This window comes from Ictalurus punctatus, chromosome 13, assembly GCF_001660625.3.
Source record: "Ictalurus punctatus breed USDA103 chromosome 13, Coco_2.0, whole genome shotgun sequence".
NCBI classification, from domain to species: Eukaryota; Metazoa; Chordata; class Actinopteri; order Siluriformes; family Ictaluridae; genus Ictalurus; species Ictalurus punctatus.
Genome location: NC_030428.2, coordinates 23,376,547 through 23,394,383, shown reverse-complemented (window position 1 = coordinate 23,394,383; position 17,837 = coordinate 23,376,547).

Here is a 17,837-nt window from a genome sequence, read left to right as displayed (position 1 = left end):
CTTCACGGGGTGTACTAAAGCACTCAGTAGCAGACAGCATCTCCAGTGGTTCAAATGATATCTACATAGCCGGCATGCGCTTGTTCCCAGGTTGGTGGTGCTGTAGGAGAAAGTCTGCCCCTACAACCCACGCCACCCCACTCCACCCCATCCCCATAGGGAACTGGCTAGGAAACTGGGAAGGACTGTCACACACACACACACACACACACACACACACACACACACACACACACACACACACTTCTTGCAGGTCAAAGAAAAAAAATACATTTATTTTTTAACTGTCCTGGTTATTTGCTTCTTTGCGTCCCTTATTATTTTTTTTGCAGGAATTCTCCATTTCCCCATAAAATGAAAATTCATCTAGAATTACATCTTATGTCATTATTATGTTTATTAAGCGTGGATGATGTATATGGGTGGCACTGGCACACTGCTGAGAGCTTAATGATGCATAAGATTAAGCTGAAGTGCTCAGCTGTGCTGCTGCTTTTCCGACGATTCTCACACATACACACACACAGACACATAGCCACACTCTCTCTCTCTCTCTCTCTCTCTCACACACACACACACTTGCACAGATGCATTTTAGACCCTCAGACATACTCGGTTATATAGTGTGCGGGTAGAATATTTGAGGTGGAAACACTTTTGCCCTCTCAGCTGCTCTAAATGGTGATTTGTTTCAGCTTGACCTTATTTGGGGACACATGTTATGGGGACACATGACAAATATTCAGAATTTTGTAGGAATATTTTATCTTTATTTTTCTGATACTTATCTCTTTTTCATGTACATTCTTTCTGCTCGCACAGTCTCTCTCATCCTCTCTCTCTCTCTCTCTCTCTCTCTCACTTTCGTTCTCTCATACTCTCTCTATAACTGTCATTGGCCCTACGACATCACAGCCTATGACAAAAACATTATCCTTCTGCTGCTAAACAATCCAATAACGCTCTCTGCGGGGAGGAGGTTTAACCTTTCCTCACAGCTCCGGATGCTCCTTCCTGCCTCTCCGCATGATGGCTGCTTCTGCACGTTCGAATCATTAGTCTCTCTAACCCCATCACAGCGCCTTCTATTAGTGCGCCAGAGCCCTTGCTGCCCCTTCCGATCCCCAGCGGACATGGCCGCCGCAAAAAACTAATTCTGCTTTTAATAATGTGTCAGGAGGAGCCGGGGAAGTCATAAATTATGTGGCAGAGCGACTCAAGAGTGGGGGCACTAGAGGGAAATCGGGCAGGAGGGAAAAAAAAAAAACATCAAAGCCTGAGTTTGACAAAGTTTGCAGCAGATAAATAATAACTTACAGATGGGATTAGTTGTTATGTCACGGCCGAGCAGGCCTTGAGAGGTGCTCCCAATCAGCCCTGCAAACAGTGAGGAAGAGGAAGAACCTGTCACTTGGTTTGGTCCTCTCTTCCTCGTTCTTTCGTCTGTTATATTTATATTCAAGATTTTTTTATTTTATTTTCTCAACCCGGTGCAGATATCTTCATTATACCCTAATTTTCTCTCATATCTGTCCTGACTGATCCTACTGTGCGGTGCATGACCTCAGATCTTCGTATATTCATGAGGTTTTTATGAGGTTTAACTTTGAGCTAAAAGAATGCAAACATTTCTTGCCTTAACTATACATGCATGAAAAAATGACAGTGAATTCCAGTATAGAGTATGATTAAAAACTAACATGACAAATGTCAAAAATCCATGAGTATAGGTTATTAACATGTTATTACACATTAGGTACATAATGATTACACATGAATAGCACATTCGGTTAAATTCCATAAATAATAGTAAATTTAACACTAATTTGAATTCCAGGGATGTGAGTCATAAAATATTAATATGCATAAACATGATATTACACTCTTATTGCTATCCTGTCAAATGTTTTATATTAAAAAGCAAACACATCAAAAACACGTATGTATATCTGTATGTATGTATGTACGCATGTATGTATGTATGTATGTATGTATGCATGCATGTATGTATTTATGTATGTATTTATGTATGTTTGTATGTATGTATGCATGTATGCATGTATGTATTTATGCATGTATGTATGCATGTATGTATGCATGCATGTTTGTATGCATGTATGTATGTATGCATGTATGTATTTATGTATGTATGTATGCATATTTGCATGTATGTATTTATGCATGTATGCATGTATGTATGTATGTATGCATGCATGTATGCATGTATGTATGTAAGTATGCATGTATCCAGCTTTGTATTAGTGGACTAAATAAACATGAATCTGTGCTGTGTGTGGTTTGTTGTTCATGAATATGAACACAGAAGACTGTCAGCTGCAGGGTTGTGCTCTTTGCTCTTGTGTCAATATTCCGCAAACAATCAACATGCATCATAATCCCCTCCCAACCCCATCAGCCGCAGACTAAAGCACCATCTCCATTAGCCAACTGCACGCCAGTGACTTGATAAATGTCCCTGACCAAACGGAAGGAACCGTGTGAAATAAAGAGGCATGTTCCAACAAGTGCTGTCAAAATGGTATTGATTTAATCATGTGCAGAAACCCACACACACTCCTGGCCAGTGCAGTGTGCAGAAGATCGGATGCTCTCTGCAGAGGCAGGCGGTAGAGGTGGGACACACCACGACTGTCCTCTTGACTGTATTACAAGGGAAACCAGTCACACATAAAAAATAAGTTAGCAAAGTATATAACCAAAGGAAATAATAATTTTCGACAACTCAGAATCACTAACGGAGCCTCAAGAGCCAACTTTACAAACAGGTCTCATTGTTATATATATATATATATATATATATATATATATATACTGTTTAACCTGCTGTATTTTATTTTATTTTACAAAAACCTGACACATTCAAATATTGCATAGATGATAATAAAAAAAGGCTATCATGAAATTTACAAATGCTTCTTATACTGTACACGATGTGTAGTCAATCCTAGTGTGCTTCTGACCTTGCCCTATCACAAACCTAATAGCATATCATATCCAGGTTGACTTTCAGCTCAGTTATAAAGACCCCATAAAACAAATAACACACACACACACACACACACACACACACACACACACACACACACACACACACACACACACACACACACAAGACACACAGAACAGGAATCTGTGAGGATGCCGTGGGCACAGGCTCATCAAACGATTGGAAAATGACCATGCCATGGTTCTATCTTCAGCTATCCAGTCACAGCAAACCTGTGCCCATTGTAGCCTCAGATTCCTGTTCATAGCAGACAGGAGTGGAACCCAATGTAGTCTTCTTCTGTTGTAGTCCATCCACCTCCAATTTTGGTGTGTTGTGAGTTCTGAGATGCTTTTCTGTTTACCACGATTGTAAAGAGTTCATTCTCTTCAAACTTCACTCATCCACTATTACAGAATTGCAGCTCACTGAATGTATTTTTTTGTTTGTTTATTGCTCCATTCGGTGTAAACTCTAGAGACTGTTGTGTGTGAAAATCCCATGAGATCAGCAGTTTCTAAAATACTCAAACCAGCCTGTTTGGTACCAACTACCATGCCATGGTTAACGTCACTAAGATCATATTTTCCCCCTCATTTTAATGTTTGATGAGAACACTAACTGAAGCTTTTGACCTGTATCTGCATGATCTACATATACATAAACATTAATAAAACCTCTCATCTGAGACATTTCTTGCTTGATCACTTAAACAAAAGACTGCCTTTGTTAAAGTAAGCAAGCTTTCATGTCAAATTTGTCACCCAGCATGTCGATTTGTTTTCAGGTCACAGTACAAGGTTTTAGAAAAAGAAAATCATCCAACATGTCATGTAGGTCTAAATTTAGCTAGTGAGGCGAGCGGGCTAATTTTCTCATCAACTGGGTATTAGACAAAAATATGTTGCTTTTTTGAGTCAGTCTTGATCTTTGTGTCGATAATGAGGGGGCATGCGATTCATAGTCAGTATAATTAATAGGAATGTCAGGGAAATTATATTAATAGCATCATGTGTGACATCAATTTGGTTTAGATTACCTTTTTGACAAGCAGTTTTAATTAAAAATATCAACACACACTTTGAAGAACTGTAGCCATTTCTGGAAGATATCAAATATGTTGCCATCTGGTATTTTCAACCTGTCATGTCTCATGGCTAATTAGAAGTAATGCACTCATGTTGTTATAAGACTTGGAAAAATGACACTATCACTTTTTTTAGCAAGGTGGAAAATGTCAACCTGATCTCTGAAAAAAAAAAAAAACATACAAATTTAGCTATGCTAGCGTGATGTGATTGGATTTTGTTTGATTAAATTCAACTGAAATTATAAGAAAAGCTATGAACATGAACCTCCCCTTAACTTTATCTATAAACTTTGGTCACCTACGAGGACAAATGGACCTAAACCCTACCAGCAAAATGCCCCCTACAGCATTACAGAGCAAAATGCATCCATCTGTTGGGATCTCCAGAATTATTGGCACCCCTTAGAAAGTCAATATAAAGTTCTTCTGATGAAATATTTCTATCCTGATGGGCAGGGTCACTTCCAGGACCATGACTCAAAGATTCGATGAGCATGAGAATAATGTAAATTATATGATATAGCCTGCACATTCATAAAATTTCAGCATAATTGAAGACCTATGGGAGATTTTGGAGTGTTACACAGCTCTCTCTACCACCATCATCGGAACACTAGCTGAGGGAGAATCTTTTGGTAAAACTGTGTTTTATATTTCAGTACAGTTACAAATACTTGAAGCATGTTTTTTTCTCTTTTTTTCTTTTCTTTTTTTTCAACTTTCAACAAAATTCAACTGCCTTTCTAAATCAAGCTCCTGAGGAAGTTTTCAACTCAACTGCTCATGGTCGTCCAACCATATTTTTGTTTCAAATAAATTCAATGATCAGCATGCTAATTCAATTTCTAGCGAATTTCCAGGGGAGTTTATGTTAAAGTTTATATCAGTGAAGCTGTAAGCACTGCTATGAAGCCTCTTTCTTATCCCTTACCATCTTGCCTTACTAAGGCAAATTTGCCAAAATTTTTTGCTTTGTTTAATCTATTATCAGTAATAGTAACACTATACTTAAGGATGCTGTACATACGGACACCAACATAAGCCTTTATGACAACAGACATTAGCAGAAGCTTATTACAACAGGCATCAAGCTGACTTAAAATCTGTGCCAAATGATAAGTGATGAATGTTTGTTGACATTTCTGTGTTATTACACTTTTAAGGCTGACTTACCTTAAAACATAATAACAACTTCTTTTGTAGCTCAGGACCATTTCTGTTATGAGGTTCACTGGAAAATTGGACAATTCCGAAAATGTGGTTTGTTGTCATATGGCTGATAACTCCTGTAACAATCAGTCTTTAGAAATTTTTGACAGTTTATGTTAAGGCTTATGTTTATGTATTGCTAAAATAACCTACGCACTAACCTGACAATCACCTTGTCTTATCATGTATTTGGCCAAAAATATTTTCCTCTACTTCACTGAGCAGTGTTCTGTTGGTATTCTGTTGATATGAATTGACTCACGGAAATAGTTATAAACATTATAATTGCGACACGCTGATGAAAATGGTGAGTCACAGTAGAGAACCGAACACAAAAAACACCAACTTCAGAATATAACCAACGAATACTCTGAATACTCTGTCCAGTACATAGATCATGGGGTAGCAACAGGTGCATGAGTTGTGTGTGTGTGTGTGTGTGTGTGTGTGTGTGTGCATGTGTGTGTGTGTTTGTGTGTGTGTGTGAGTGAGTTTTGACCTCATTGCTGACTCGTGTAGGCAGTCATTCTCCTTGGTAACTATGCGTCATGCTTTGTTTCGTTTGACGTGTAATTATTTTTTCCATTAAACACACAGCCCATATTTCACTTAGAGTTTGCCAGTGAAATTTCAATCAGGCACGGTGAACACACACCGCAGAGGCAAAGCTTCGAAATATAACAAGACGCCAGACCAAAGGAAAATAATACACTGTCAATGTGTGAAGAAACACATAACAAAAAATAATCATTTGTAATTTGAGGTTGACGCATATGTTAAAAGTGTCAACAAACAATGGAAAACATTAATAGCTTTCTGCCACAGAGGAAACAATACTTGATGGATACGCATTCATTTGCATATTTCCACTTTACATATGGACTGTAGCATGAGTGCTATTTTAATCACTGCTTTGACTACATAATAAGGAAAGGGTTGTAACCTATATAACCCCCCCTTTTTAAAAAAATGCAGTTTGGCTTTCATTATTGGCCTGATGCTGAACAAGCATCCCAGTGTTCATTATGGGGAAGCTAAATTACCAAAGTGTAAATGTATCACATGAGGCTGGACTATTATTTAAGACTTAACAGACACTGTTGTACTAACTGTGTTTTTATACATGCTATCCTCAGTCCTCTGCGATGGGACTGGCACCCTGTCCAGGGTGTACCCCGCCCTGTGCCCAATGTTCCTTGGGATAGGCTCCAGGTTCCCCCGCGACCCTGAAGAAGGAGTAAGCGGTAGAAGATGGATGGATGGATATCCTCAGTCCTAAACCGTATAAAGCCTTAAGACATTCTCTAAAATGTCTTAATATACATATTTTTTTCATTACATTTGTATACAAGTAGCATCATTTGAAAATGAACATGATAATGTGAAATATTCAGAACAAACAGAGAACACTGCATACAAGATAAAAACTTTATTCTGTGCAACGTCTTTTTAAACACCTAAATATATTAACAGGACTGATTCGGAAAACTCCATAGTAAAACATCAGCTGCTAGAGATTTACAGTCTTTGATACATAGAATTAATGAACTATTATACAGAGTGTACTTTTGGGAATGGAGGACACTGATTAAACTATGAACTTTTACTCTATTGAACTTTATTTAACTTTATTTAATAGGCTGTATATTTTTAGAATACGATGTAAACCAAGGTGATGATTTGTGATGCTTCTTTGATCTACTATACAGTGGGGGAAATAAGTATTGAACATGTCAACATTTTTTTCAGTTAACTATATTTCCTATGAGGTTATTCACATGAAATTTGCACCAGACATCAGTATTAACTCAAGAAATCCACAAATATAAAGAAATCCAATCATTAAGTCCATAAATGAAGTTATGTGTAATAAAATGGAATGACATGGGGGCAAAAAAGTATTGAACACGCTGAATGAAATTTATCTGATACTTAATGGAGAAGCCTTTGTTTGTAATGACAGCTTCAAGATGCTTCCTGTATAAAGAAATTAATGGGCCGCAGTATTCAGGTGTGATTTTGGCCCGTTCTTCTAAATATATTGTGTTTAAATCTTGTTCAGTTGGATTCGACTCAGGTGATTGATTTGGCCATTCCAACACCTTGATTTTTTTCTCTGAAACCAATTGAGAGTTTCCTTTGCTGTATGTTTTGGATCGTTGTCCTGCTGGAAGGTTCACCCACGTCTCATTATCATCCTGGTGGATAGTAACAGTTTCTTCTCAAGAATCTCCCAGTAAAGGGCTCCATTCCTCGTTCCTTCAATTATATGAAGTCTGCCAGTACCATGCGATGGAAAAACAGCCCCACACCATGATGCTTCCACCTCCAAACTTCACTGTTATAGTGTTTTTAGGGTGATGTGCAGTGCCATTTCTTCTCCAAACATGGTGTGTAGTATGACAGCCAAAAAGTTAAATTTTGCTCTCGACTGACAGATTACAGTCTCCCAGTATTTCATAGGCTTGTCCAAATGAGTTGCAGCAAACTTTAAACGAGCTTTAACATGCCTTTCTTTAGTAAAGGAGTCTTGCGGGGTGAGCGTGAGCAGTGGAGTACATTGCCTATTGTTTTCTCTGTAACAATAGCACCTACTGCCTCCAAGTGTTTCTGGAACTCTTTCCGAGTGGTCCTTGGCTCTTGGGCTACTCTTCTGACTATTCTTCTGACTCCCTGGTCAGAAATGTTGTGAGGAGCTCCTCTGCGTGGCCGGTTGATGATGGAGTGATGTTGCTTCCACTTGTGGATAATGGCCCCAATGCTGCTTACTGGAGGATTCAGAATTTTGAAATACGCCTGTATCCGATTCCATCAAAATGTTTTGCAACAATAAAGGTGTGAAGTTCTTGGGAGAGCTCTTTGCTTTTACCCATCATGAGATGTTTCTTGTGTGACACCTTGGTAACGAAAAGCCATTTTATAGACCATCAGTTTACTAATGCAGCTGATATTAATTTGCACAGATAGGAGCTATAATTACTTATGAATTTCAGCTGGTTAATTGCCTTACCTTGCCTTGGAGAACTGCTTTTTCTTAGCGTGTTCAACACTTTTTTCCTGTGTCATTTCACTTTATTACACATATCTTTATTTATGGACTTTAATGTTGTGAATTCCTTATATTTCCGGATTTCTTGAGTTAATATTGATCTCTGGTGAAAATTTCATGTGAATAGCCTCATTGGAAATGTATTTACTGAATTTTTTTTTTTTTTTTTTGACATGTTCAACACTTATTTCCCCCACTGTAGTGGCTGTTCAGCCTCCAGTAGATGATTTTATGATGTGGCAGTTTTTAAATTCTGTGTTTCTTGAAGTATCTAGTAATGTTCATGCAGAGGCGTCAATCATTTCATCAGATTACTTTCTCCTCTCACCACATGAAGTAGTAGGGGTAAATGATGCACAGTGGAGGCTGATTTACAGCAAAAAGGTTGTAAACTAGAGTAAACCAGGGCTGCCTCTGTCCCTTCAGTGTTGGGAGTGCATGCATGAGTAAGCCGAGACACTGCAGCTAATTATAGGTTGATTTAGAAGTCTCTGATCTTTTGTGTCTTCCAAAATCCATTCATTCCAGACAACTTCTTGGGCTTAGGAAACAGGTTGTCAGAACATTTGAAGATTGAGACTGCTAAAAATATATATTTACAAAGAAGTTGTATAGTATAGAAGTTGTGTTTTTTTCTGCATTCTCTTTTGATTGCCAGATAAATGTAATGGCTAGCACAGCAGGAAGTGTTATCACCTTACAGACTGTATGGGGTAGCGCAGTGGGTAGTATTATCACCTTACAGCTCCAGGGTCCTGGTTTGATCATGAACTATTGCTACTGTCTGTGTGGAGTTTCACATCTTGTGCCTGTGGGTTTCTGCTGGGTTCTCTGGTTTCCTCCCGCCTCCCAAAAGCATGCATGTAGGTTGACTATCTATGCTAAACTAGTCTTAGGTGTGAATGAGTGTGTGAGTGTATGCATTGTGCCCTGCAATTGTCTGGCAGCACATTCAAGGTCTATTCTGACCTCCATTATAATGTTCCCCTTATAGTCTCCGGATCCACCACAACCCTGACCAGTTACTGAAGATGAAATAAAGAATGAATGTATTGGCTTGAGAAACAGTGACAGTGCAGTGTTGTCCAGAGGTGTGTTTAAAGTACAGGATTCATTTTCTTGTAATAAATCAAGTAGTACAGAGACCTTACAAGATGGCATTTGTTGCCTTCCTCCTTTACTCAACCAATCAGATCAAATCATTCCACTTAACTGCACTGTGAAAGTGAACCTTTTATCTTTTTTACCTTGGACAGGATAGAATTACAAACTGCTTGTATACAGTGATGTACTCACTGTCAGACTATGAAACCTTTTTTTCCCCCCTTAAAGTTTTCCTTTAAGCTGAAGGCACAAACCACAGACCCTCAGAGAAAACAATCAAGCAAAGATCAAGACAAATTCTCTTATTTTCCCCTGTCAGGTCATCCTTCTCTCAGCGCTCATACCAATATAGTTTGCAGCCATAACCGGGTGACAGAGGGTTACGGTGGTGATTGAAAGGGTGCTGGAGAGCCCAAGGCCAAAGACTAACAGCACCGTTACACACACGAGGTCACAGAGCTGAAAACACACACCCACAGCTTCCTCAGCCATTTTACACAGAGCTTTAAGACAGATCACAAATAGTTAGAGAGTGCGAAGTTTATATAGATGAAATGAATGATGCTGGTGGCCTCTCTCCATGATACAGAACAGACTTCTAATGTGTCCAGAGTTGTTCATTTAAGCCTGTGACCTGAGGAATTTCAGATGTATGGGCACACACACACACACTTTTACAGGAAAATCACAGATATTTCATGTGATCACAGTTTTTTCACATGGGACTATATGAGTAATATAAGATCATGTGAAGAAACTGTGAATTTCAACATTTTATGGCACTGAAATTTCACATAATGGCATAATGTGAGTAATATTCATCAATCCATTCATTGTCCATACCATTTAACCTACACAGAACTCATGGCACGAGGTGGGGGACATCATGGACGGGGTGCCAACCCACTGCAGGGCACACATTGCACACACTCACACACATTCACACACACACACACACACACACATACACACACAAACAACTCTTGAGTTCCTGGTTTCTGCTTCATTGAACACCACTCTTCAGGCTTGCATCCTTAAGCCCAATAGATTTCACCAAATGAGTTAATGCACAAGTTATTTCCTAACTAAAACTATTTTTCTTTCTTTGTATTTTATTCCATTGTAATGAACAACAGTTTCAGTCTAAGTCTTTTAATTCATTATATTTGTTATGTTTGGACAACTCATTAATATTATCATTTATTATCATTAGAAAGATTTTAATTCTCATTTCCCAGGAGAGAGACTGTACTCCTATTCTTATGTTCACATTAAAATAAATACAAGGCTACTGAAGCATTAGATTAATGTGCTCACTCATTTCCAGCAGGAGGAAAATCAGAGAAAACACTGGAGTACTAACAAAAGCAATGCACTCCCAAGAAATTAGTATAATCTTCTGTAAGATACACTGAGATACATCACAAATCCATTAAAGTCACTCACTGACATTATTATTAGTATTATTATTTCTTTTTAGAAATGTGATTTATGGAATTCATTTGAGATGTTGCAGAAATTAGTGCCAATAGCAGGTATACAAGACATTTACAATATATAACAGAATCAAATTAAATTCAGAATCTGTAATAATATGCCAACTTGAATAGGATGAGGAAATGAGTCAGGACATTAGCATTACATCAGCAATGCAAACTGTATTTTGACAGAAAATAATGTATCTGAAAGTTTTTAGTGAAGTTTCTATAGAACAGATCATTTCCGCAATATACTTCCACTTACACCAACAGGCATTTGGTTCTTACATAGAGCACTTTCTAAAAAAAAAAACGTTCACCCAGTGCTGTCCAAATGTAGCCGTCCCAATTCAGTATACATGAATAATTTAAGGAAATCTAACCCAAAAAAATCCAGGTAAGGCATATTGTAGACCTTTGTTGTGCCTGTTGGAAACCTCAGAATACATTTATAAATTTAATTGCCATTTTACATGTCTAGGCTGTCAATTTATTATGGTCATAAATAGATTATATTGCATCACTGACCTTAATCCTGGTTTTTGCCAAGGTTAATCTTTAGCCTCTCTCCGGAAAACTGGGTGCAAGGAAGGAATACATCCCGGAATGGTTACCATTACAAGGTACCACACACACATATTCCTTCACACCTAGAAGCAGTTTATCTTAGCTGGTCCACATACTGGAGTGCTTATGGGAGTTGGAAGGAAACTGGAGAACCTTTAGAAAACCCAGACAGACAGTAACCTGAACTCAGGATTAAGCCGAGGACCCTGGACCAATGCTATATGCTGCACCAGCACAGTCTCATGACTGCAAATTGATAAGAAATTGCACACACGCTACATGCAAAGAACACCTGGTTAAGGTTAGGAAAAGGAGCAAGGTTAGCATTCTCATTCGACAGATTGTTTCTTTGCTTAAGATTAGGTTGATGGTAGTTTTCTAAACAAATCCATGACATGGTTTATCAAAGGCAATTAACCAAAGGAATGAAAATATTTCATTGAATAACTTTTTTCATTAAAAAAGTATATAATGAGTGGTTCTGTGTGCTACCAAGCATCTTGACCAATACTTGCCCAATACTAGAGAACTATTTGCATGTTTATAAGAATAAAAATTTCTATTATACCATTACAGTCTATGGTCCAGAATACTCTGACTGTGTGGGAGAGCGGAAATTATACCTCTCGTTGATACATAATATTGTTTCTGATATAGCTAGCTGATCCACCTTGCTATATGCTATGCAGTTTCACTCCAAGAGAACATAATTTGCATGATTGAAAATGTGTGGATTTATATAATCCAGCTTCTGTTAACATCCATATTTTGCATATATTCAATTGACAGTCACTTTCATGCAAAGCAACTTACAAGCATACGTAGTATTCATGCATATAGATGGGCAGTTTTTGGATTAAGGCTCTCTCAGCACCATTAGAGCATATTAAAAGTTTCAGACAACTAAGGTTAGCGTTAAATGTTGGGTTAAATGATTTTCTCATGACTATGTTTATATAAACTCAAACCAAAATGTTCTTGCTTCATAGTAGATCAGGCTGCCCAGGCGTATTGATCAGACAGTTTAGTACTTTCTCTGTTTCAGCATACAGGATTCAGCTCATTAGGCAATCATCAAGTCCTTCATTGAGTGAATCAGATACGATGAATCTAAAAACTCAGCGCCATGCAGAGGTGATTTAAGGCCAAAAGAGTGAATGCAAAAGAGTGCTTATGTATTGCGGAAATGTAACATTTTCATTCTTTATCATTATAATAGAAATTTGTAGACTGTGTGATTTGAAAGTGGCTTAACTGTTTCTCCTATTTTACATCAACAAGGATTTTTTCATGCAAGTTTAAATGCAGAATACACATCCAATCTAGTGGCATCTCACTTCAATGTCATTAGTATCCGTAGCATTAGAAAAAAAGCTAATTTGATCAGTGAAGCCTGACAGCATTTAGGCACTGTTAGCATCTCAAAGCTATAGCAGCTTCGAGTGCAGTTGTGATGGGACATTATGAAACTAGGTAATGATAAGCTCCAGCCCTTAATCTGTAGGTTAGTGCTTATCCACATAGTCATCATCATTACAATATGGAAATATTACATAAAACACAAATAAAACACCTGACAATCAGGAAAATGAAAGTCACACTTGATTTGAGTGGGTTCATTATGCTTCTATAATGAAAGCACTAAAGCACTGCCTAATGTCACTTCTTAGCGATGCGTTTTGGTAATTGGGGCTCTTAGAAGCGGGAAACAATGGCTCCATTTCACCTTGCTGAAGCCGGCCATGCAAATAACGCATGTACAAAACACATAAAAGCCATTGCCTTTGTTCTTTATGGCCCGTGTATGTCCTCTCCTTAGCCTCCATCTACTGCCTTCCCTGTTCCAACAAAGGAGGAGGGTCACCCAACACCACCTTATAAATCTCAATGACAATGACACCCAAATGTCCAGAGCTTCAAAAAGGCTTTAAATTATTGCAACTCCAAGAAACCCTTCACATATTCAACTTGATTACTGTAAAATTGATAGCCAGGTAATTGATAATGCCTTGGTGAATAATGTTGTCAATTTTCTCCCTAAATCCCATTTTGGTGGCCATCTGGCCCACGTAAACAGCTCCCTGGGGAAGAGAGGTAATAGATAGTAATTACTCACAAGTCATTTATTCTTGAGGAGTGTTTAGCGCTTATCTGTTTTACAATTAAAATGGAGAACAAGCTGCTCCACACACTTATTTTCAATCTACTGAAGGTCCCAGTGCTGCTGACAACACTTGAACTTTTAAGACCTTCCTAATGTCCCTTAACAGATAAATGGGTGACTCTGCATGTCTATTCTTGTAAATGATGTATTTAAAAAAATAAATAGCTAATTTTATCCTAAGATGCTTCTAGAAAAACACTACAGTTTTTGTATTTTGTATCAATATTGCATTTTTCCATACAATTGAAAAAAAGAAGAAAAAAAAAACTTCGTAATGTAGTAGTGCAAATGTGTATTACTACACTGATACAGCACAGATATAAACTTGTTTACTTAATTCAAATTCTGCTGCATAGTTTGATATGTTTTTTAACTCATCGGGCACTTGGATTATTATTCAGTTATTAATTTTAAAGCATATTTTTCAGTACGTATTAGGAAATTAACTACAGTAACTACAACAAAGCTAAAAGGATAAGCAGTTACAAGAGTGAGATAAATAAGTCTGGACCTTCCAGAAGGTCCTGGGAGTTTAATGAGTTAAAATTTGGGGATTATTTATAGTATATAAGACTAGGGGAAAATAGGAGCTAATTACCCATTGAAGCACACTGTATCCTCAAGACTCATATAATACACAAATGAAAAAGCTTAAGTTTCTCAGGGTTCCTGAGTGAGATGGTTTGCAGCTTCCTGACAGACTCACATGCATTTACCTCAATGAGATCTGAAAAAAAAAGCTATTATTAAAAATAATATGTTTTCAAAATGTTTCTGTATACTACCTAAAGAGTGGTATTGAGGCATCCAGATAAAGGAAGTAGATTTTATGGAAGACAGGAAATAATCTCAACCTCACAAAGAATTCATAGACATTATGAGTATGAACTTTCATATGAATAAATAACTAGGCAGGTAAACCCATGGTTAACTCTAATGTGAATATTTTATTTAGCGTGTGCAAATTTCTTCACATAATGATTAATTGTTTATCAGTCACCAAATCATGTTTGTACCCACGGTTATAATAGTAGTATTTATTTATAGTATAATTTCCTCCTTTCTGATCCTCAATAAATATCCATTTCAGATTCAGAATTACAATAAAAATTAACTGTAGCATTTAGGGTTTTTTCCCCCCACACCTTTAATCCTTATTTACAGAAAACCACATGCATTTTGCCGGTTTGATGTTGGACAGAGAGCAAGACTGGCGTAAATCCAGTGGCTCTGAAAGTGAAGGTCTCTGGGGAGGACGCCAGGGGTCATGGAGGTCATTTAGAAACGACAGATTCACCGGTGTGGCATGCTCAGATTCACTCCAATGGACTGGACCCTGTCCAAAAACACTAAGCAACTACACACTACAAACAACATTACCATGACCTCTTACCTCACACACACACACACACACACACACACACACACACACACACACACACGCACACACACAGACAGAAAATAATGTCTTGAACATCAATGCTCAATAAATTCTGTGATGATACAAAATAATTGTGTCACAAACATGCCTAAATGCATTGACATTTTTGTCTAGCTACTCTAAATAGTTAGAAATATATAAGGACATTACATTTGTGCAAAAACTATAATCAGTTAATGCTTGAGTGCCTTAGCACAAGAGGCGGTCATGTTTTTTCCCCTTCCTCTCATTTGATTGTGACAGGCCTCCACTGCAAACAGTATAATGTCTCTCCCTCCAGTGGGCTCTTGCTCATGACAAGACATGTAGCCCCTCTTAGAGAGGGGTTAATAGTCAACAGCAAGAAAATACACTTGCTGAAACACCACCAATTTTGCCCCTGATGACCAAGAATCCTCGCTTCACACTACATCTACTCAAGCACATTTTAATTTTTTTTCCATGTTGAAAGATTTAATCTTCGTTTGCCTGAGGCCCTCTGGGCAGGAAGCATTGACATTTGGAATAATTGTTGTTACAGGGGTAATCTCTGGAGGGGGCACACAGGCCGAGAGAGGGGAGAAGATTTGAGTAAAAGACCATGTCAGCTTTTATTTGCGCAGGGATTGCCGGAGGCGTCTTTCACTGATCACTAATATAAAACTGAGAGAGAGAGAGAGAGAGAGAGAGAGAGAGAGAGAGAGAGAGAGAGAGAGAGAGAGAGAGAGAGAATGTAGCAGCACTAAGGAAGGAAACATAAGCATGTAATGTGGTGAGTTATCTAAAGCAGTCCCCATGGGGAGAGGAAAAAAGCTCCCAGGGAAAACAGTGTGCTGATGAGCAGCCTCAGCAACTCAAATATCACTACAGGCAGTTATGGAAAATGGACAAAAATTCACAAGGTAAGAACTGCACTAAAAGTCCATCAGTACCTATTACACACTATAAATTACCTTACAACAGTCTTTGTGTTAAAGCTCAGACAGTGATCAATTAGAAACCTAAGAGAGATTAAAAAAAAGAGCTTTGTGCAGTGTCTGTTCTTCCTAAACGTAGACATGGAAATGCAAATTTAGAGAAAGATAAAGCTCATGTCCAATTTTTTGCCGAAGCTGTATTTAAGAAGCTTGTTCATGAGAAAATAAAATCTTTTAAATGCTTTACTCATAACCCCAGGGCTGACAACACAAGCTCACAAAGCATTTGTTGCTACAATAAGGAGCAATTTTCACTAGAATGGCCTGTAATATAAGCAGAAGTATAACTATTAGCTACCTACTGCCTCTAGCCCTAAGCTTAACTGCTCATAACTTTGCAATTGACATGCAAGATTTCAAAAATGGTCTGCTAGTTCAATTGTCCATGGCCCTAACACAGCTCTATAATTTGTATGGCTTTATTCCCTGTTTCACAGAGCACATAGAACCTTAAGGATTGTTCGGGATTGTAGTATCATAAAGTCAAGCATTTCACTATAGAATCCTTTAAAGAAGCTAAAAACTGTTAACGGTCCATTAAATCACTTGTAGGGCTTTTAAAAGGTATATAGATACACAGAGTTTATTGTTTATGCTGCTAAAATGTACCAATATCATATAATGAAGGGCTGAAAGTTCATTGCTGAGAAGAATTAGGAGTCTTACAGCAGTCAAAAGTGTGAAATGAGGGGATGGTGAAAAAATTATGCAAATTTCATTTGATTTTATATTTAATAATATGATTCCATGTATTTGTATCTTTGATTTATAATTTTAAGATTTTTTTGAGAGCCACTCTACATTATTATTTTCTTTTTCTTTCTTTCTTTTTTAAATACTTTTTTTAAGTACTTTCTTATTTAATATACGGCCCAAGCATTACTTAACGTGAATACTGTATTATCCATTAAATTCGAAGTAATTCCCTGCTTATGGCATTGAGTGTTTTGGTTTAAACATAGCAGCTACTTTTTATTTTAAAATTCAAAACTGAAATGTACTGTATGTGATATAAATTGTAACGATCATATATTTACCAAATTAAATACTAAACACAAACTACAATGCCTGCTTCAATCGTGTTTTCATTTCCGACAACATACAGGTTCTTTATGTACATGAGCAAAGCGATAGAGAGAGAGGGAGAGAGAGAGAGAGAGAGAGAGAGAGAGAGAGAGAGAGAGAGAGAGAGAGAGAGAGAGAGAGAGAGAGAGAGAGAGCAAGCAAGCAATATAAAGGGTTCCACGATAGAACAGAGTAAAACTCCATGGGCGCCCAGACTGCCCAGCAACCCTGGTCCTGGAAAGGAATGTGTAATCCATGCAGGCACTGATGGGGACAGAAGGGCCTCCCACATCCCCACCCATTTTCCCCTATTGTCCTTCCTCAAAGAGTGGATAGGGAAGGAAACTTTGGATTTGGGAAGGTGGTGGTATTGTGGTGGGGGTCACTGTCTTTTCTCAGTTGTGTAATTCTAAGAGCACCCTAGGCTTTTGTCCGATTATTACAATAACATCTTTCTGATCTTTTGTGCCACCTTGTTGACTTCGCTTATTGGTCAAACGGTCAGACATGGAAAGGATATTACCTACTCTTCCCCACCGCACTCTCCTCATTCACCCATACCTCCTTTTCTATTGCAATTTCTGTCTTCCCTTAGACACACTCACACCAGCACACAGGTTTACATGTAGAATTAGCCTGTAAAAGAGGCTTAAGCTCACAGTGCAAATCAAAACCCCCCTGAATCGAGCACAATAGCAGGAAGTGAA